The sequence below is a fragment of the Nanorana parkeri genome, unplaced genomic scaffold (genome assembly GCF_000935625.1).
Source record: "Nanorana parkeri isolate BGI_ZX_2015 unplaced genomic scaffold, ASM93562v1 scaffold974, whole genome shotgun sequence".
In the NCBI taxonomy this organism is placed as follows: Eukaryota; Metazoa; Chordata; class Amphibia; order Anura; family Dicroglossidae; genus Nanorana; species Nanorana parkeri.
The window spans coordinates 454629-476128 of NW_017307242.1; the positions used below are offsets into that span (position 1 = coordinate 454629).

General features: G+C 44.7%; 1 long non-coding RNA gene across 1 annotated transcript in view; it reads right to left on the minus strand.

Annotated features, from left to right (window-relative positions):
- Window positions 1-2804: 2804 nt before the first annotated feature.
- Window positions 2805-21500, minus strand: part of LOC108795504 — a 19935-nt gene continuing 1239 nt past the window's right edge. Inside the window, exon 2 of the long non-coding RNA XR_001941757.1 lies at window positions 2805-2849. This is a non-coding gene — a long non-coding RNA (uncharacterized LOC108795504). The remainder of the gene's footprint in view (window positions 2850-21500) is intronic.

A 21500-nucleotide genomic window follows, 5' to 3' on the forward strand; every position in this document is an offset into this window, starting at 1 on the left:
AGCCCAAATGTTGCACTTTTACGTCAACTTGTGTTGACAATAGGCACTACCTATACCTCCAGTTGTTGCAAAATCCAACCCAGTTTTTAGTGTGTATATGCTCCCCGATACATTCCAGGTATTAGGTTCCCCCCTCACATCAGAGCCCTCCCTTTGACACTGGAGTCATCCTCTTTCAAATCAGGAGCTGCAGCAAGATGGCAAAGGGCCAGAAGTGAAGTATAAGGGTGAATGACTTTGCTTGAAACAAAATGGATGCATGAGCATCATTCACTTCCTTGGTGTTGGCAGCCAACCTGCCTGTGCCATAGAAAGGCAGGATGCTGTGTGAAAACTTTGAGGTACCCCTGAGGAAGCCAGGAGGCACCCTGGTTGAGAAAGGCTAATCCACGTTCGCAGTTGAAAAACATATTTTTTTGTTTTGTTTTACTTTTTTTTAAATTCTGAACAGCCAGACTTGTCATTTACACAGTCAGACAGGTAACACATTGTTTCTCACTAAACTACCGTATATACTCGAGTATAAGCCGTCTCGAATATAGCCGAGGTACCTAATTTTACCACAAAAAACTGGGGAAAAGTATTGACTCGAATATAAGCCGAGGGTAAGAAATGAGGCAGCTACTGGTAAAATGTACAAAATGAAGATAGATACCAATAAAATTACATGAATATTTATTTAAAAGAAAAACAATAACCTAGCTCTGTAAGTGGAAAAGGGGGTACAGGGCTACACCCTGGTTTATTAATGCAGCCGCCTCACTGGACAGTGAATCAGCATCATCAGACCTTTCCTTTTTTTAAATCAGCTCTGTTAATATAGTGTCGGCATTCAGCAGCTCGTGTCCAGCCCTGACATTGGCCAGGGTCCTGGCAGTTACTAGGGATGCCCAACACAATCTTCAAAAACTGTTGATGCAGATCTTCCCTGACCCTTGTCAGGACCTTGTCAGCAGGATAGGGGATCTTAACCATATCCGGGCCACAATACGTATATATACAGTGGCACGCAGAAGTGGTTAAACCAGTTCTTGGTGTCATTTTTTTAACAGCCGGTGATGGCTGTTAATGTACAAGCGACCCGGCGTCTGTAGAGCCGCCGTATCATTTGTACAGATCGCCGGCATGTGCGGCCCCCACCCCCTTCACCAGCTTTCCCAGGCTCCGCTGTCCCTTGTGCAGGGCCCGGGACTGGCACTGCGGGTCTCAGCGCAAAGATCAGAGAGAGATTCAGCGGCTTAACGGTGTTAAAATGTTTGTACATCCAACACCAATACTAATCAAGTGACATCCAAAAAAGCATTTATACTGGTTCAATGCCCCTGGTCCCCTCAAACCAACTGGACTCTTACCTTCATCTTAAAAATGACAACAGAACACACCTTTAGAAATGTTTAGTAATGGCAATCTACAAACACATCCTTCTAGATAATTGCTGGCTTTGTATTCTTTTATTTTTTTTGAGCCTTTATTTTCTTTTCCTCCCCATGCTTATAAGAGTGGCCATTCCCACTAAGGGCAGATTAATCCATCTCCCTTTACTTCCTGGAACTCTGGCACATGTGACAGTGCATATCATCTCAGGTCAAAAAAAAACATGAGTTGATTACCTGATAACTCTGTTTCCAGGAATCTTCCAGGACAGCCATCAAGATATAGGCTCCGCCTGCCTGCAGCAGGAAACACATCAAGCACATTAAATAAATAGACTCCTCCTTCCATCCCAAGTCAGTCACCGCTAGGACCGAAGGCTACCCCATGCACACAAGTATCCCCTCCTTCATCCAACCTCGGATGCCACTTGGACCCTGGAGAGCTAAAAAAATTGTTCCACTTGCTTGTTGTTGGCTGTTGCGAAGAGGTCTACCCCGGGACAGCCCCACAAGCTGGTGATCCATGCGAACGTTCCTGCGTTTAGAGACCACTCTGACCTGTGCAGCTCCGTCCTGCTGAGCGAATCTGCCAACTCGTTCAGGCTGCCCTTGAAATGCCTCGCCGTCAGCGAGAGGAGGGTGTGCTCTGCCCAAGTTAGAATATTCGTCGCCAACTGCATGAGGCCGTGCGAGCGCAAGCTGCAGCTCTAGATTACATCACTATATAACCTTCCCAAGATGCATCTCTTAGACCCGGATTACATCACTATATAACCTTCCCAAGATGCATCTCTTAGACCCGGATTACATCACTATATAACCTTCCCAGGGTGCATCTCTTGGACCCGGATTACATCACTATACAACCTTCCCAGGATTACATCACTAATGCCTAAAAGGACCAGGAAGTGTAAAAATCCGTAAATTTAAGTAAAAGCAAAATATGTTTAATGAATGAAAGATAATTTCATACCATGTGATTTCTAGGTAAAGGTCCACATTAAATTCAAATATAACGAGATATGAAGAATATCTAATACATTTAACAGAAATAAAGCAGAACTAAACCCTCCGATCCTTTACAGCTGAGGATGATGCCATTTTAGCCTCTATGTGAATCTGAAGTCGTCAGGGTGCTACACATGCGATCACCTATGACACCAGCCATTTGATGGCTTGAAAGTTTGGTTGAGAGCTGACGTAAGCACACTGGCAACAATGACAGCCATCACCAGAGGCATGCTTTGAATGTAACTGTTTAAATGTTCTCCTCTTAATGGTTATTGCAGAGAAAGAGCACTGTGTGGTGAATAGCGCCTGCAGAAGATGTGGATTCAGCATTTCAATTTCCAAAACAAAATGAAACGGTTTTGGGAAGAAGTAACCCACCTGTTTTCTCCCCAAACTTGTAGACTCCAAGAATTTTTTTTTTCATCTGCGTCACTGAAATTATTTGTCACATTTCGCCTTAAATTTCTGAAAAACAGGAGAGTCATATTTCATTAAAAAACTACACCAAAGGATCGTCTACATCCGAAATATCCACATGAATAGGATAACTGAACCGTGAGGCAGATTCCTTAGGGACAACCAACAAAAAACCCAAACTGGGGCTCTCTGCCTTACCTCAAAAGAAACATGTGACCTAAGCCAAATGTATGCTTACATCCAGCTTTGATGTTAACCCCTTCATGACCGAGTCATTCTTTTTTGCACCCATGTAATTTATTTATTACAGGTATTTATATAGCGCCGACAATTTACGCAGCACTTTACATAGTTGCACATTCACATCAGTCCCTACCCTCAAGGAGCTTACAATCTAAGGTCCCTATCTCACATGCATACATAGAGAGCAAACTTAGAGAGGAGCCAATTAACCTACCAGCATGTCTTTGAAGTAATCATTTTAGGCTTGAAAATTACTTCAAACCCCCAAACATATATTTTCTGAAAGCCCAGACCCTGTAGAATAAAATGGTGGCAGTTGCAAATCGTTATGCTGCACGATATTAGCGCATTTTATTATCAAACCCAAACATTTAGTCAATAATGCACTTAAGTTATACTTCGTGCCCTGAAACACAGTAGAATACCCATTTTTTTACTAAAATATAAAAGATGGAGGTTACAACAAGTAAATAGATACCCAACATGCTCAGGTTACAAATCGTGTGGCGACAAATTTCAGTACCCCAAAAAGTCCACTGACGAAGCTTTAAAAGCTCCTGCAGGTCATCAGTTTAGAAACACGCATAATTATTGGCCTAGAAATATTTAGAAGTTTACCGGCCCATTGAAGCAAGTCTGTTTAAATGGGCCCGCTGCCAGTGACGTATGTGAATCACTGGTCGGGAAGGGGTTAAAGAAGCTTTTTTTTTTTACAACCACCACTAATTGGAACTCTCAGAAGCATGGCTGCTGGTTATGTACTACAATTCCATGATGGACTGCAATCTCATGTTTAGTTTACCAATTTGTACTGAGATTGTAGTCCATCACAGGAGCGAGCTTGGAGCAGTGACTACTTTACAACACACACAGGGACCATGGGGAACAAAAGTAGCCCCCCTCCAGAAGGAAGGACAGTGTCCACACCAATTCAGAGATGATTGGAGGATCTACAGCCGAGTGATACACAAATAAGATACAATGGGGGGAGTAATTGATCAAAACTGGAGAAGACAGAATCTGGAGCAGTTGTCCATGCCAACCAGCTTCTCTCATCAGTCTGTTCATCTAAGATTTGAAAATGAGAGACGCTGATTGGTTGCAGTGCAAATCTGTTCCAGATTTTGTCTGCTCCAGTCTTTATAAATTCCCCCATTGTTATTAATAGTGAAGGTACCTAAACATTTTTTAAGATTAAAAGGAGAACTATGAGATGAGTGATTTCCACTCACCTCATAGTTCTAAGCCGACCTGTGACAATGAGACTGTCACAGGTCGGCTCAGTAGATCGGGAGGTGAGGGAACGCATACAGGGTTCCCTCACCTCTCGATCCTGTCACGGCTCTCTGCCGTGACAGGGGAGGGGCTGGATTCCCCTCTCCCCGCTCCGATCTGCCAGCGCTGACTGGCGGAACGGACGGGGGAGGGGGCGGGTACAGCTGGCTCTGCCTCTAGATAGGCAGAGCCAGCTGTCACTCACGCAGCTGGGCGGATCCCGTCATCTAAGTCGGTATCCGCTCCAGGTGTGGCGTCTCAGTATACCACGAGCTGTAGCTCGCGGTATACTGAGCTTAGGGTAACGGGAGGACGCTAGTTTGTGTCCTCCCGTTACCCCAAGGAGAACTATGGGGAAAAACACTGACCCCATAGTTCTCCTTTAAGGGCTTGTTCACATCAAATGCAGACCAGATCTGCATGAGTTTCTGCACACGCAGTGCAGTGGGTTGTGCCGCGTTTTTGATGTGTTCCGGGCCATTTTGTTTTTTTGTTTAGTTTAGAATGGGCTTTTAGTGCGTTCCAGGGCGGTTGCATGCGTTTGATGCGTTTTCATGCGTTCCAGAGCAGGTAAAATAGGGCTTGCTGCAGTTTTACATGCCCTGGAACTGAACGCTGCGGTGTCAACTAGAGCCCACAATACCATTGGAATACATTGGACGCAGTTTTGATCCGGTCTAACTGCTCTGCTCCTGGAACGCGCTTGGTGTGAACAAGGCCTTAACTCCTGATTTTAGTGTCACTTTAAGCTGGCACTGGTACACTGAATTGTTAACCACAGTAATGTATGCATTCAAATGTATGAGAATCCACTGAGCGTTGTGACACCTTCATTTGTAACAGGCATGGCAGTTCGGAGCCACTGGGAATTTCAGTGACTGCCATGTAACAAAAGTACTGGAAGAATTACATATAATAAACCAATTTGTTTTTATTACAGCAGTCCAGACAGTGTCAGTTATTAGTCCTGAGCCTAGGCTGGAGACATATAAGCCTCCACAGGGGCTTCACTATAGACACTGCTGCTCTGACAGGAAAAGAACACGAGTGAATAAAAGCACAAATCCCTAAGAAAAACCCTGACTTATTATAACTTTTTAACATTGGCAATTCAGGTTCTTACAGAGGAGCATTCCTTACGGTGCTGGCAACAGAGTGACAATACAAGTCCTCCAATACTGATATGAAAAATACACATGTGCGGGCTGTCACTACTCACAGATTACAGGCCTGTAAGAGACCCACACTCCTGACACACTCAGAAAGAAAGCTCATTCCTGTAATGGACTACAATCTCGCCTTCGGTTTACTAATTTGTACTGAGATTGTAGTCCATCACAGGAGTGAGCTTGGAGTGGTGACTAATTCACAACACACACAGGGACCATGGGGAACAAAAGTAGCCACCCTCCAGAAGGAAGGACAGTGTCAGCACCAGTTCAGAGATGATTGGGGGATCTACAGCAGAGCGATACACAAATAAGAGACATTGTTGTCCATAGTGAAATTTTTGAATGTATTTTTAAGATTTAACTCCTGAGTTTAGTGTCACTTTAATAAGTGTCAGGAACATACTGCTGGTGATACAAGAGGAGGTGGCTGTGTGGGGATGAACTGTTTGAGAAAGTGATAGTTGAGTGGTTAGGTTGAGGTGGGATAAGCTTCCCTGAAGAGATGAGGCATTGCCTAAAGGCAGACAGAGTAGGGAATAGACAGGTTGGGTGTCTCAGAGGATGGGAGAGACTATATACACTGAGTGGCCAGATTACTATGACCACCCCATCAGTACTTCGTTGGGCCACGAGGTGACTCCACGAGATGACTTAAAAAAAAAAAAAAAAAAATCTGTAGTTTTTCCTTAATATATTAAAAAATTAAAACCCCAGTGATGATTAAATAACCACCAAAATAAAGCTCTATGTGTCCCCAAAAAAGGGTATAAAATTCATTTCAGTACAGCGCTGCATGCCGGAATAAATGTCAGTCAAAGTACCGCAGCGCTGAATACTGAAAAATGGCCTGGATGGGAAGTGGGTTTAACACCGCGGATGTCAACTGGTTAAACACTTTAACAACAGCTGCTCTTGAACATTTAACGAATTCTGCTGTTTTGCTGATACTCGCTCCATGGCTTGAGCACCAACAATCATCCCACGTTCAAAGGCTGTTAAATCGCGTTGTTTACCCGTATCTTCATAAAATCACTTCTACTGTTGTGGTAAACAAACTGCTTCCATATTTATAATGGTCAGGCCCTCTAGCAAATTCAGCGCAAAATTTTGCTGTCGGTACCGAGTACCGATACTGGTGCTTCCGCTGCATGGAGCCAGCTTCCCGAGCAATATGATTGCCAGAAAAGCTGGCTCCATGTTGATTGGCCTGGGAAGCCAGTTTCCTGGCCAAGCTCAATCAAGCAGGTTAGACATGTTGTTCCTTCCTATGACCAGAAGTATTGGTATCGGGAAGGTATCGGAGCATTTTGGCGAGTACGGGTACTCACCCAAATACTCTGTATCAGCACCAATACCGATACTAGTATCGGCGCATCCCTAATATATCTTAATTGGTATTTGCATGTACAACATATCACAAAATTCCTATGGTCCTGATGGCACTCTCAGCACTGGAGCGAACCAGGAGCAGACTATCCTGCTGGAAAGCTAACAGATACAGGCCTTTAATTACTCTCTCAATCCATCCAATCAAGACCGTCACCAAATCTTCATGTGTAAATGTAACTATTGCTCCACTTTACAAGTAACCTTCAATGTGCTGGTGCAGCTGACGATAACAAAAGGATACAGGAGCACATAACCTGATATTATCCAGGTTTACTAGTAATTTTCATCCTGGCTGGAGCTGACCTGTACCCATCCATCATTCTTCCAGGCTGCTGGGGAAAACCAAAGCCCCTAGAGCCAGCATCGGAATATTTTTAACTCGCATCCGATAGAAGTGCTTGTACAGATGTCAAATGTCCGTACAGAGAATTTATATGCAAGATTCATACTGATGTTTGTGCCAGCAAGAATGCAGCACTACAGCACAAACTGTCAAACAATGACTTATGCGAATCTGCACATGAACTTATTCGGAGGATATTACATAAATAATATATAAATCTAAATCTGCATTTCACAGTGAGAACACTCTATACAAAGCAAAAACAATGCAGAAGAATTCGGGATACTATATACAGGAGGAAGGAGATGTATGGCCGTCTATAGCAACTAGGTACTTTATATTGAACTGCACAAGGAAATTAAAGCCGTCATGTGATTGGATGCAAAATGCAACACCTTTTTAAATAATGAATGCATAATATAACAAAATATATGAAAATATTTAAAATAATTCTGATAGCACAGTGATTCAGTGCTTGGCTCTGTATCCTTGGAGTTCTGGTTCCATGGATTCGAGTCCCACTATGGCAGGGATAGACAAAACCCAGGAGCTAGGATGCAGACGCTCCTTAAAATTTACAGCTGGCGCCTAGCTTTTGAGATTATCTCTAGTTGTTGTCAATGGAGCTAGATCCTAAAAAATAATCCTACTGGCTCCGGGATTGGACAGACTGGCTCCAGAATTCCATGTTAATAAAAAAGGTTTTTTTGTTCTCTTGTGTTCGTCAGTTTCTTCACAAGGCTCCAAGCTGAAGTGACCGCTTTATTCATATAGAATCTAACGGCATAAAATGAAAGTGTGCAGAGAGGTGACACCGAGCGCTATTTTCAAGGCATCCAGAGAACTTTGAAAGCTTCAAAAGTTGTTATGATCTATCATGCATGCTGATTGAGGAACTGAAGTCATATACCCCCAATACTATGACTCACTATTGGTTTGTGAACGATGGCCATCACAGAGAAGAGCAAATAGTGGGCAGGCTTGGATTGAAAAACACATTCACACATTTTGTAAGCCCACCCCTGCTCCCCCCACCATAACCCCGTATCTGACACGGAGCTTAACCACTCCCACCCCTTTTCAGCAGGTGCATACTTACCTCCTCCGACATCTGTGGAGTTCACACCAACTTTGGTTCGTTCCAGAGTGGTAGCTGCTGGAACGCACAGCAATCGCACACTAACATCCCTACTTCGTCCGGGGACGGGACGGTGCATTGAAGTCAATGGCACCGCAACCACACCCCATGCCCACAGCGCGATCGGATACGTGGCAAAACACTGCCTGCTTTCCAGTCCAGTGCGAACGCAAAAAAAATAGAGCATGCAGCATACGCATTTGAGGAACAGGGCAATTGTAGACTGGGTGCAAGATGTGGATCATTAGCTTTCCTTACTACAACTGCAGCCAGAAAGAAGACAGACGCAGGCGAGCAACGTTTTTTGGGGGGGGGTTAATTTATTATTCAAAGTTATGTTTTATTTTTAAGGGCTCCTTTAAAAGTTAGACCTTGAGAAAACATGGAGGCTGTCATTTCAAGCTTCTTATTCTGCAAATGCTATTTATCTGGCTGACATGCTGATCCTTCAGCTTCAATAGGAGTTGCTAACCCAGAACAACCACCCTTGTGGGACTTTCCTAACCTGCATACTTGGTCCAGGTCAGAGATTCACAGTGCTGAAGCCAGTGAGTAAGTATAATAATCAGTAGAGATGTCCCGATGCCACTTTTTTAAGTCCAAGTACAAGTACTGGCCCTCATGTACTTGCCGATACCAATTACCGATACTTTTCCTATGGGGCCCTGTGATTTCTAGTTACGCCGCTGATAACATGATTAGGTTAATCATGATCCATAGTACAGTACAGTCCAATCTGATTGGACAACACATTTTATAGGAGACATACTCCGCGCTGGCGGATCGGAGCGGGAAATCCATCCCCTCCCCTGTCACGGCAGAGAGCCGTGACAGGATCGAGAAGTGAGCGAACACCGGCATGTGTTCGCTCACCTCCCGATCTACTGAGCCGACCTGTGAGAGTCTCATTGTCACAGGTCGGCTAGAACTATGAGGTGAGTGAAAAGCACTCACCTCATAGTTCTCCTTTAAGTGTATTCTATTAACAAGCTTTCCTAGTTCAGACAGTATTTGTAAAAGTTTGACAGAGGTGCTATGGCAGTATAGTAATTCATGATGTGGGTATGAAATTCATACATAGTATATGGCAATAAAACTTTAAACTAATACTCTATATGAAGTACACACTATAGTACACACACTATTAGTTTAAATCATGATCTATAGTACAACTACATATTATGCATGTACTATAGATCATGATTTAAACTAATAGTGTGTGTACTATAGTGTATACTTCATATATAGAGTATTAGTTTAAAATCATGATCCATAGATTGGAATCGGATTTGAACACAGGCCCTTACTTGATGGTGCCTGTGCAATGGAGGTGCCTCACGAGCTGCCGATTTCCTCTTCCCTCCCATGTGAGGACGACGTCGGCGGCGCTGAGCAGCAGAGCGGAGGAGAGTCGCGTCACTGCTGTGGGCGGAGCTCCAGGTCGCCGGCCAACTACATTAGACCCCACCTGGAGCTCCGCCCACAGCAGTGACGTGATGCTCCTCCAGCGTTCCCAGAGGACCCCAGCCACCACGGCACGGAAGGTAAGAAAAAAAAACAAAAAACAAAAAAACAGCGCAAGCTTCGGCGCTATGCATCGGGGCATTTTGACAAGTACAAGTACTTGTCAAAATGCCCTGTATCGGGCCCGATACCGATGCTTGCATCGGTATCGGGACATCCCTAATAATCAGGCAATGGCCATTTTCAGAAGGAAGTCAGCAATGGCAGTCCCCATGAACATTGCAGGAATAGTTTACTATAGAGAACTTATTCATTTCCTATGCAGTGCAAAGCAAAGGGTTTGGCTTTAATATTGGTCGTAGCAGTTGCTTTGGTGGGGAGAAAAAGCTGTCATGTAAGTTTTTTATTGCAGAAGAGACATACTACATCCGTTCTGCAATATGAAGCCTTTTTTCTGTCTGCTAGCTATCTTTTTAGGATTACACACCAAGCCACACATGTGGAGCTCGGTGGACAATCACAGGATTCCTTGCCGACAGGATGAAAAAACTGCTGTGCGCATGTATAGGAGTTATGTCATCCCAGGCCGGCCAACCAAGATAGCTGAAAACAAGCCTAGGGGAGGACCGGGCAAAGATGTCAGAGGCGACGACAGAGCAACGAGGCAGGCAGCAGCCACTGCTGAAGGGGTCCCTTTCGCATGATTTTAAATGATCCACGAAAAGCATACTTGCACATTATGGCAAACGCCCACCCACCTGCAAGTGCATCATAGATCCACTTTTGGCCCCGTTCACACCGAGCGGTTTATCGCACGATTTCTGCCCGCGAAATCGCGCATATTTCAATGGAGCTGTTCACATCTCACAGCTCAATGTCGCCTGTAGCTCAAGCTCATCCATGACCCTTTTTCAACGGATGTCACGCGATTCGGCTCCAATAGACTCTATGGTTTTGCACGACTATCGCGCTACAGAAGGGTCACTTTTGCACTGCAAAATAGAAGGAAGGAAAGAATGTCAGATCAAGATCGCTGTTGATTGGTTACAGCCCAATGTAGCAGCGTTGTCGCACAATATCGCGCAATGTAGCTCAGCACGAAATAGTCTAATGGGAAGGTCAAGTGGTATACCTGTTACTTCTGAGTTTCAAGGAAATTGCAACTTACTGATCTTCCTCCTACGTGACCGCGCTGTTATTCAGAGGTTGGCCACTCAAGATTCCAAGTACAGTCACATGGGGATGGGGAGAAATCGCTCATACATATGACTGGAACATACACAAGGATTATTCCTCTCCCTGCAGCAGAAGCAGTTAGAGGGGCTAAAATTAAAGTGGTTGCATTGCTTTGCCCGTAGATTCACTTTAAAGCAGACCTCTAGCCAAAAATAAGGTAAAATTAATTAGCCTGTTAAAAGATAAAACAAAACCAGCTTTTGCTTTTCATTCCAGAGATTTCCCCAACAGTACTTATTAACAAATTTGAAAAAGTAAAAAATAAATAATATAAGTAAATTAAAATTGAAACCAACCCCACTGCTCCTACCATCTGCATGCGAATAAAGTCACGCATAGGGCATTGTGCACGTGTATGCCGAGTGCTGTCCCCATTCCACTGTGCGCCATATTGTGGTAGCTGGGTAGCAGCGCTCTCTAACACGCACAATGCACATTAAAAGGTAAATTCACTTTCCCAAGTAATTTGGAATGGAATTTCCCACCTAAATCTGGCCATCTCTCTACCCCGCTATACTTCCCTTTAAGCGAGCAGTCCTTCCCCTCCGCCGGCTCGGGTCCACTATCTGTACCCCATACTTCCATCCAGCGCTGCCCTGTGCCATGTAGTCTGAATTACGCTTGCAAATTAGCACTGTTACATACAGTTTTGGTTAAGATTATTTTTTATATCACAACAAGTTTGTAGATTGTCCTGAGGGACAAGTAGATTGAGCTCCCACTTTAGTCTTTGGACAAGTAGTTTTTTTTAATTTCCACACCCCTGGCTGAACTGGAAAGCGAGTTGAATTAGAGAATTTTTCCCAAATCATCTATGTTGTCCTAGATTGGTAACTTTTCCTGCCTTCTCCAAACTCTTCACCCTCTAGTGAATAACCCTGTTAGATTGCAAGCCCTCGCAGGCAGGGCCCTCCTTACCACCTTGTCTTGATTTGTATTGCAACTGTAATGTCCTCCTTATATTGTAAAGCACTGCGCAAACTGTTGGTGCTATATAAAAATTCTATATAATGGCTCGTTCACACCAATTGCGGTGCGTTCCAGAGAGGTAGCTGCTGGAACCCACCGCAATCGCTCACAAAACCTCCCCCTTTGTTCCAGGGTGGGAGGGGGTGTGGCGAAGCATTGAAGTCAATGGCACCGCAGCCACACCCGCTGTGTGATCGGACGCATGGCAAAACATTGCCTGCGGTCCGGTTCACTGCAAACGGAAGAAATGGAGCAAGCAGCATTTTTTGCGTTTGCAGTGGAACGGAACGCAGGCAATGTTTTACCACGCGTCCGATCACACGGCGGGCGCGGGGGGTTTGCGTGGCTGCGGTGCCATTGACTTCAATGCACCATCACGCCCCCTCCCACCCCAGAACCCAGGGGAAGTTTTGTGAGCGATTGCGGTGCGTTCCAGCAGCTACCGCTCTGGAACGCACCGCAATTGGTGTGAACAAGTCCTAATAATATAATAATGGGTGAACGCAGGGCAAATAAGAGTTAAAGCATGTGGACACGTGCCAACATGTATCTGATACATTTCCTGTTTATTTCTATAGAAGATGCATAGGTAGTAATAGGCCCTTAAAGTTTACTAGATATTTTACATAAATCATCAACAATGTTCTGATACTAATAACATTGGCCGCTCATTTGTAGGGAAGGAGATAGAGTGTGTCTATAAATATCCGGCCGTCCTTCAATCTGATGAGGCCGATAACTAGACTGAGGTTACCAGGAGAGGCAGATAGGAAATAGGATTGAAAACTAAGAGTTTTCACTTTTCAGTCATGTGAAAAATATGGAAGCTGCCATTGCCAACATCTCCTGTGAAAATGCTACTTCCCTGGCTGCCATGGGAATGCTTTCAATTCAGTGTGTGTTTGGAACAAGTATAGAGGTAAAGCAAGCCTAGACAAATCCCAGGAGCCAGGTAGCCAATACGCCTCATGCTGGCACCCAACTTTTGAGGTTTCCCCTAGTTGTTGTCAATGGAGCTGGCTTCTAAAAAAATTCTACTGACTACTGGATAGAGCAAACGAACTCCTGAATTTCATATCAATTTGTCCACCCCTAAGATAAGGCAATGTGACACGTTTCTGACAGTGTAGCATGCTTATTCCAGATCTAATTCAAGTATTGAGGACCAACAGAGTCAGTTAACAAACTTTTTCAAAAGAGCAATGGCTGCCTCATACCTTTTTATTGACAGAAATTCACTGTAAAGGTGTCCATACTCTGCACGATTCCGGCGATCGTACGATAATCGTGCAGTGTGCGACCGTTTCTACTGTACGGTCGCACAACTTTTGTATTTCGAGCATGTTGGAAAACCAGCCGATAATCGTACGATTTGCAAAAAGTATATTAAAAAAAAAAAAAAAGAAGAAGAGGTCAATACTTACCTGTGTCTTCCCAGCGCACTCCCGTCTGAAAATGTGAAAAATTATCGGGCGGCCGCAAAGCATCTTGTGGCACACAAATGCGCTGTTCAGATTTTCAGCCGGGAGACGAGGAGAGACGCAAGGTAAGTTTATGGACAGCGTGCACCCGCATGCAGACACCGTGGGACAGGAAGTGCCAGCAAGCACAGAGGAATCAGCGCTGGATCGGAGACCCGCAGCAGCGCTGGAGGGACAGATGTAAACGACAAGAAGAGGAAGATCGGATTAAGAGACATCATTTAAGGTAAGTGCTTTAAGTAACAATGGGGGGAGGGAAACATTTTTTTTACTTTAAATGTCACTTTAAATAAGAACACAAGGAAAATGTGATGTCTACCGAGGCCAGGAAGTCACCCAGGTGAAGGGAGGCAATGACAGAGAGACAAGATTACATAGAGAACTTTTAAACTCACAGGAACCCCATGGGAATCTTCAGACTGAGAATATGGCTTGCCCCCGCCCCCTTGCTTTGGGGGCAGTGAACAGGTAGGAGTAGATTTCTTTGACATAAATAACAAAGAATTCAATGAAAGCAAAGGGCATGCGCTCCAGGCTCGTTTTGCATAGAAGTTCCGAAGGCTACAATTTTCAGCCAAAGGATCCATGCACGTGTAAAGAAAGTTGATTCACCCTAGAGATTTGTCTACCAAGCCATCAACGCAACAGTGCAAGGCCACAAAAAGAAGCTCCAGCTGTTAGAGAGCAGCGAAGTCCATAACCGGAGTTGTGGACTATACAGATAAGGTCAGAAACGGCACCATAGTAGCAGCAGCAAAGGAAAATACGTTTTAAATTGGGCTTCTAACCTCTTGACCACCTGGTCCTTGAAAACAGGAACATCCACCACATGGACCATTAAAATGTTGTTCTTTGACTGGTCCTCTTCCTAGGGTCAGCCCATGGAAGTCAGCCCTTTGTACTTCCTCAGGCAGTGCAAAAGCAGACACACGAAGGACTGAGGGGGACTCTGAGGGATAAGGAAAAGGTGCCCCCTAGCACCTCCTATGGTCGGAGCACTCCAATAGGTCACATTTTTCCCATACATTAAACCATTACAGAAGTAACCTACTTCCTAAAGAGGATTAAAAAAAAGGTGCAGAGAAGGACCCCGAGGTGGGTAGCGATGGGGAAAAGCAGGGAATAGGGCTGTCTCCAGAGTGGACAAAATCTTCCCCAGAAATGCTGTAGGGTTGTGTAGCCTGCTGGCCAGAAATCCCTACATCTATGATCAGCCATTGCAGAGCAGTGAGAAAACACCCTCTACTTACAACTGCAGAGGCTGTATGGTGCCTTGGGTTCAGACGCTGTAAGAAGAAGTGGTGACCCAGTGTAGCGGTGCAGAAATTGTGCCTCCATAAGCCGTGTGCAGAGCCACAGCGAGCACCATGAGAAAAAAAATGGTGGGCACATACACACTACAGGACCGGCCCTTCAGGATGGCTATGGGAGCCTAAAATGGTGCCAAATTAGTGGTCCTTCACATAATCCTTGGGGGAACAGGGGCAGATACCCAGGGCACCTTCTTGCAGGGATTGGGACCCAGTTTACCTGTACCTTAGTGCAGCTGTAACCAGACAGTAATTTAAAGAGGAACTCCAGAATTTAGAAAAAACTAACCCTTGCAGTGGGGCTACCCTATTATTGCAAGGGCTAACGGCTTGTTTTAGTCTAGGGGGCAGGGATGAAGATATATTCACCTGACCAGTCCCCGCAGCCTCTTCTCCCCTGGGCTCCGGCAGTCTAAGGACCGCAGACATCACATCTAATGCAGGTTCATCGACTTGCATTAGACACGAGGATGCTGAGGGACATACCAGAGCCAGAGAGGGGGAGAGAGATAAGCTCTGACTGCCACAGGACCGAGAATCAGGTGAGTGTATCATCTTTATTTCAGGCCCCTGGACAAAACGAGGACTTTGGACCTAATTGCAGAAATTCTCTACGATTAAGCCCAATGGGTGAAACGCGTTAGTGACAGCTGGAAGTAGGCTGGGGATTAGGAACGCGAGATTCGGCGGATCCAAAGAGTGCGGGTCTTTTCCTCCAATTCTATGTAGAGTTGCAGTGCAGACAAGCCAGTGCTGGCACCCTTTACCAGAGTGGGAATTGGAGCAGTGATAACTCTACAGGAAGTTAACACCCTCTGAGGCCACTGATGATAAAGATTGAGAGACAGTGCCCACAAGCTGCAGACAAGTAGGTGAGATCGGACTCAGATTGGCTCATAGAAGCATGGGCAGGAGAAGCAAAACTGCCAACAATCTGCAGTTTGTGAACACAGCCCAGCACTAATTACAGGAGATGGAGTGCAAAATGATGTCACTGATGATGTCACTGCAGCAGTGTTATTACTACTTTTTTCTTAAAATACAATAATCCTTCAAGTTACAATTTTAACAACATACCAAAACCTTCCTGACTCATGACAAAATAAGCACCGTGCCTCCTTTTCCCAGCCATTATCCTTAAAGTATATGCTCGGGTAATTAGAAAAATACAACATTGCATACTTCAATACATGAACATTTCATACGAACGCTGCAAGCACACAAAGACAAAACTTTATCCTGCCAGAAGTCCAGGGAGCTAGTAACTGTCTGTGCTGCACTAAAATCCCAAGCTGCGCCATCAGCTATGTTATGGAGATGAAGAGGGGAAGGTGTTCTGTAGTCCTAGCATTTCTTGTCCTAGGGTGACAACCATGCTTCTATGCTTCCCAGGGGAAGGGAGAGGTAACTGGCATGATCACAAGGTGTAAGCAAATGAAATAGAAAAACTATTGCAGCCAGCACATCAAACTGTTAGAGCTTCAGAATATTACATTTCTGTTCTTGGGTTTAGGTCCAATTTAATAGCAACACATTCATTAGCAATTGGCAGGTCCACTTTACACAAGCCAGTAGACTGATGGTCAGATTAATAACAGACCTTTTCTGAGGCAGATCTCAATAGCAGTGTGAAAAGTTCATAATGGTGGCATACCTGCTCCAAGACACCCCTACTGGGAATGATTATCTTTATTTCCATTGCTCTAGAACTAATATACAGCTACGGTTAGAAAAATCACAGCTTCTATCTATCTGATGTTTCTCACATGTGTTTTACTGTGACAGATTCTCTTTAGCCTAATAATTAAAAAACCTGGGGAATACGGTTGTACAACGTGCTTTACTGCAAATAACCCATTGGAGATAGGACAGGTTGGGGAATGGAAGAGTGGTAAGAAAGGTTGGAACCAACTAATTGATAATTAAAATAGTTGACAACTATTTTCATTATCATCGATTAGTTGGTGGGATCCCCTAGCTCTCTCCTCCATGCTGGGAGGAGGGCACAGCAGGTAGTGGGCGGGTGCAATAGCCAGCCTGCTATTGCAATTTGAAAAGGCCAATAGCAGGCTGGCTGTTGCATCAGCCCACTACCTGCTGTATACAAATTCAGCTGCCATCCACAGAATCTTGCCTCTGGCAGCTGTCATTTCCAGGCTGAAGCTATTCAAGCGCCATGTGCTTACAAAAAAAAAAAAAAAAAAAAAAAATTATATATTATAAAAAAAGGTGGGGGAAAAATCATTTTCAGTTTTGGCCTGACAAATTCTGCTGTGGGAGGTGTGTTGCAGTGCCATTAATTTAAATGGGACCCTCAAATGGGATCGCCCGCACTGGAATGCACGGTTCCGCAATGACGTGCGTTCCACTGCAGTGCGATTAAAAAAAATTGCGCATGCAGTTTTATTCTGAAGTAAACTCTATAACACTGCATTTGTGTATTTTATTTTAAATTAAGGATTGTATTTAAAAAATTTTTATCCGATTAATCGAAAAAATAAATCGTCCAACTAATCTCCATTATGAAAATAATCATTAGTTGCAGCTCTATTAAAAACTGTTAGTTGTCAAAAATCTTAGGGGACAAATAATATATGTACACACATATACATTGCCATATTTTAATAAAATGCATTCAAAAAATGTCAATTAAAAGGGAATGTATAGTGGTTGTATACATTGTATTTGACATAGTTGGGGCTAAAACTAAAGAAAATTAGCAAACCCACAATGCTCTTGCAGTCCTTATCCATTATATATATTTTCCTATAAACATATATGAAAAGCAAATGAAGTATACTTAAAATAAACAAAATAAAACCTACTTAGAAAATCCAAAACTATTATAATCACTTTAAAAAAGTATAACAGATTACAGATAGTATTTTGAATATGGAAACTGACAATTAGTACTCGGCCTTCGCAGTCTGGATTGCTTCAGCAAGTTCCATACAAATTGCTTCTGACTTTATCACTGCGTTGTGCAGACATTCTAGGATTAAGTTTAAAGGGCAACAGCAGCTTCGTCAAAGTTAAACAGCATCAACCAATGCAATTATTCGGAGACACTCGAGAACTGTAATGCTTTACCTTTATTTCAGATTGAGCCTTTTCAAAATTCATTGGCCAGCACAAGTATTGGTCTTCTGCCGATAAGCAAAATAACAAAAGCACCCAACCCCCACCCCAACTAAAAGCTAGAAGTCACAAGATATGAAGTTCATAAGTGTAAACACAAGGCGAGGAGTAGTGTAGGCCAATTGAGTCTCCAACATTTTGGTCTGGAATAAAAAGGTAAAGCTTTACAATGACCATGTTACTCAAAACTTTATTTAAGGGACTCCACATTGGAAAGGGCCACCCACGTATTAACCCTTTTAGGTCCAACAATACTTTGTTTTCTATTAGATAATATCGGGTGTATGAAAAAGGTACATTTTCAAATGTCTTTTTTTGATTAGCGCTCCACTGCGATCCCGATTTCTCCTTCCTGGATAGAATGCTGGATAACAGGACCACTGCTGCTCAGTACCACACGCCCCCGGCTCAGTACATCACGCCCCCGGCTCAGTACATCACGCCCCCGGCTCAGTACGACACGCCCCCTGTACAGTCACAACTACTGTGCTCAACAACGCTCATGCTCACTTAATGGGTATTTCCAAAATAATAATTGCATTTTATTCTTACGTTTATTTTTCTTTCATTTAAGGAAGGAATGCATTGCAACCACGATCATCGGATTATGGGTGCAGGTGTAACTGGGGAGGGTGGGGGTTTTGCGATTTAAACATGTCCGTGCTACACCCTGAATATGGGTGTATCATGCAACATGGTGAGAAAGGTCAACTCAGCCTTTAAACTGGTCATGAACTTCGAATTTCGTCCAAGTCCTTCTGTCCCAGATGAAATTTGAGCAGTGCATGGCCCAGTTCCTACCCTTCTGTTTGACAAACCTTGACTGAAAAATCACCTTTTGTTGAAGGAGCCAGTCCGAAAATTCTCAGCCAAACAGTGACTGCAGCCAATCAGCTTCAGTCACTGAGTATTCATGCACAGTATATGTATATATCTTGGGGGTGTGCGGGGTGCAGGGGGTGTGTTGGATCGCTAGATGAGTACCATTCAAAGCTTTTCCCAACACCCACAAATCAATCCTGCAAGGCTCAAGAGCACTGTTTTCCCCTGATCACAACCCCCCCATTGTAGCCGTTCTCCCCTCATCTCTGCCACTGTGGCCATTATCCCCTTGTCTATGCCACCCTAGGCATACTGCCCTCGTTTCCACCATGGCCATTCTCCCCTTGTCGTCTACACCACCATGGCCAGTTTCTCGTCGTCTCCACCACTGTGGTCGTTCTGCCCTTGGCTCCACCACCTTGGCAATTTTGCCCTCATCTCTATCACCCAGCCCTCTTCTTAACCACCATGGTCTTCCACCCCTCATTTCCACCACTGTTCTGCCCTTGTCTTCACCACCATCCATTGGGGCCATTCTGCCCTTGTCAACATCACCCTGGCTGTTCTGCCCTCATCTTCACCGCCCTGCCACAGTGGGAGTTCTCTCCTCATCTTCACCACCCTGCCACAGTGGGAGTTCTCTCCTCATCTTCACCACCCTGCCACAGTGGGAGTTCTCTCCTCATCTTCACCACCCTGCCACAGTGGGAGTTCTCTCCTCATCTTCACCACCCTGCCAGTCCTAAACCTATATCCACCACTGCCACCTTAACCATTTTTCCTTCATTTACACCACCTTAGCCATTCTCCTACCTAGTCTCTAGCACCACACCACCATAGCTTTTCTCCCCTACTTTTTATCACCCCACCATTGAAGCCATTCCCCCCTTACCACCATAGCCATTCCCTAATGTGCCTGCAATCTAAGTTGTGACCCCCTCTAAAATCCATACAACACTTTCTAGATATCAGGACACTCTCTCCGACATATATCACTAACTAGGTTACTATAACCCTTAAAAGGGTAGTCATCAAAAATGTTGCTCCCCCATCCCTAACAATAACCCAATTATCAGATTCACTCACACAACACTGGAAGCCAATAACCCAGAACCCTCGCTTTACAAGCCAGCCATCATCTCAGTGCCAGACTCTTGTCACCAAGCACGTGGTCCTTTCAGACCAAGTCACCAAAGCTGTGCCTCTGAAAACAGGACCCCCTAGTGCAACCCAGTAAACAGGGCTATGCACCTCATCACCAACCAAAACCCAGTTTCCTCTCCAACCCCACCACTGGAGCTATGTCATCGAAAGTTGTGCCCCTCCACAAAGTAGCCACATGAGTTCCAACATGCCACTTATCAGAACAGTGCCCTCTTAAAGCATCACTCCAGCCAGAATAAATATTCTGAAACACCACACTCCTCAAAGTGGTCTACTCGGCCCCACTCCAGTATCCCCTGCCCGCTCATGCTCAGGGGTGTGGAATTCCTATCGCCCGATGCCTGGGACATGCAGTTCCGGGCAGGTAGTTTCTTTCCACATTTAGCCCTGCTTCGGGCAGGCAGCAGGTCTAAATGTAGAGGGGGAGCTGTTTTGTACAAATGATCTCGAGCGGCTGTATAGCCGCTCAAGATCACTTGAAAGCAGCTCGATTGTCACCCCCCTTCCCCTCTTGCTGCATCTCTCCCTGGCTGCTGTCTCGGCCACCGCCCACCGGCTCTCTACCCGCCGGCTGGCTCCGTCCCTGCCGTGGTCTTCAGGGTTCCCTGCTCTTCTGGGGGAGCCCGGACCACGGCAATAAAAAGGCAAGTTCACTTTCCAAAGCAATTTGGGAAAATTGAATTACCCGCTCAAATCTGGCCAACTCTCACCCCCTCCCCTGCTAGACTTGCCGTTCCGCGAGCAGTCCTCTCCCCCCCCCGTGTACTATCTGTACCTCATACTGCCATCGGGTGCTGCCCTGTGCCATGTATTCTGAAATTTTGGTTGCAAATTAGCACTGCTAAATACAGTTTGGTTAAGATTATTTTTTGTATCACGAGAAGAACGTAGGAACAAGTAGATTGGGCCCCCACTTTAGTCCTTGGACTTTTTTTATTTTTACATTTCCACACCACTGATACTGCGCATCTTTGCCAAGTAATCTACTACTTTGTGCCTGAAGCAGCAAACTGCATCATTATATGAATTCAGATAATAAAAAAGTTGGCCGCAGAGCAAAGGAATCTTCAATATTCCACAACTTTTTTTTTACCGCACGTTTTATTACATGTGTAAAAATTGAGGTTTCAGGGTAGCACTGGATCCTTTTATAAGGACATTGGCATACAGCCTGACTTACTGAAGGAGTTAAGAATCAATACATCAAGTGAATACACGATGATCCAATCAGGTTTAAAGCAAACTCCTGTGCACTTTGACTAGCCGATCATTTGCTAAATAAACAGGAATTTGCTTTGCACAGAACTGGATAATTGAAGTAAACATTTACAAAGTGACGGTGGGCTTTACTCCTTTAGTAAATAAGCTCAAGTGTGCCCACCCCTCAAAGAAGGGTTCCTGTGGTAGCCTGTTGAGTTTTGCAAATGCAACAAAACTCCTTTGCCATGCTGGCAGCTCTCTCCACCAGAGCTGCGTCACTATCACCATAGATGTGCTCACCACCACAGCCCAGCCACCAGAGCTTTTGCCAAAGCCCAGCCGCCGGGGATGCACC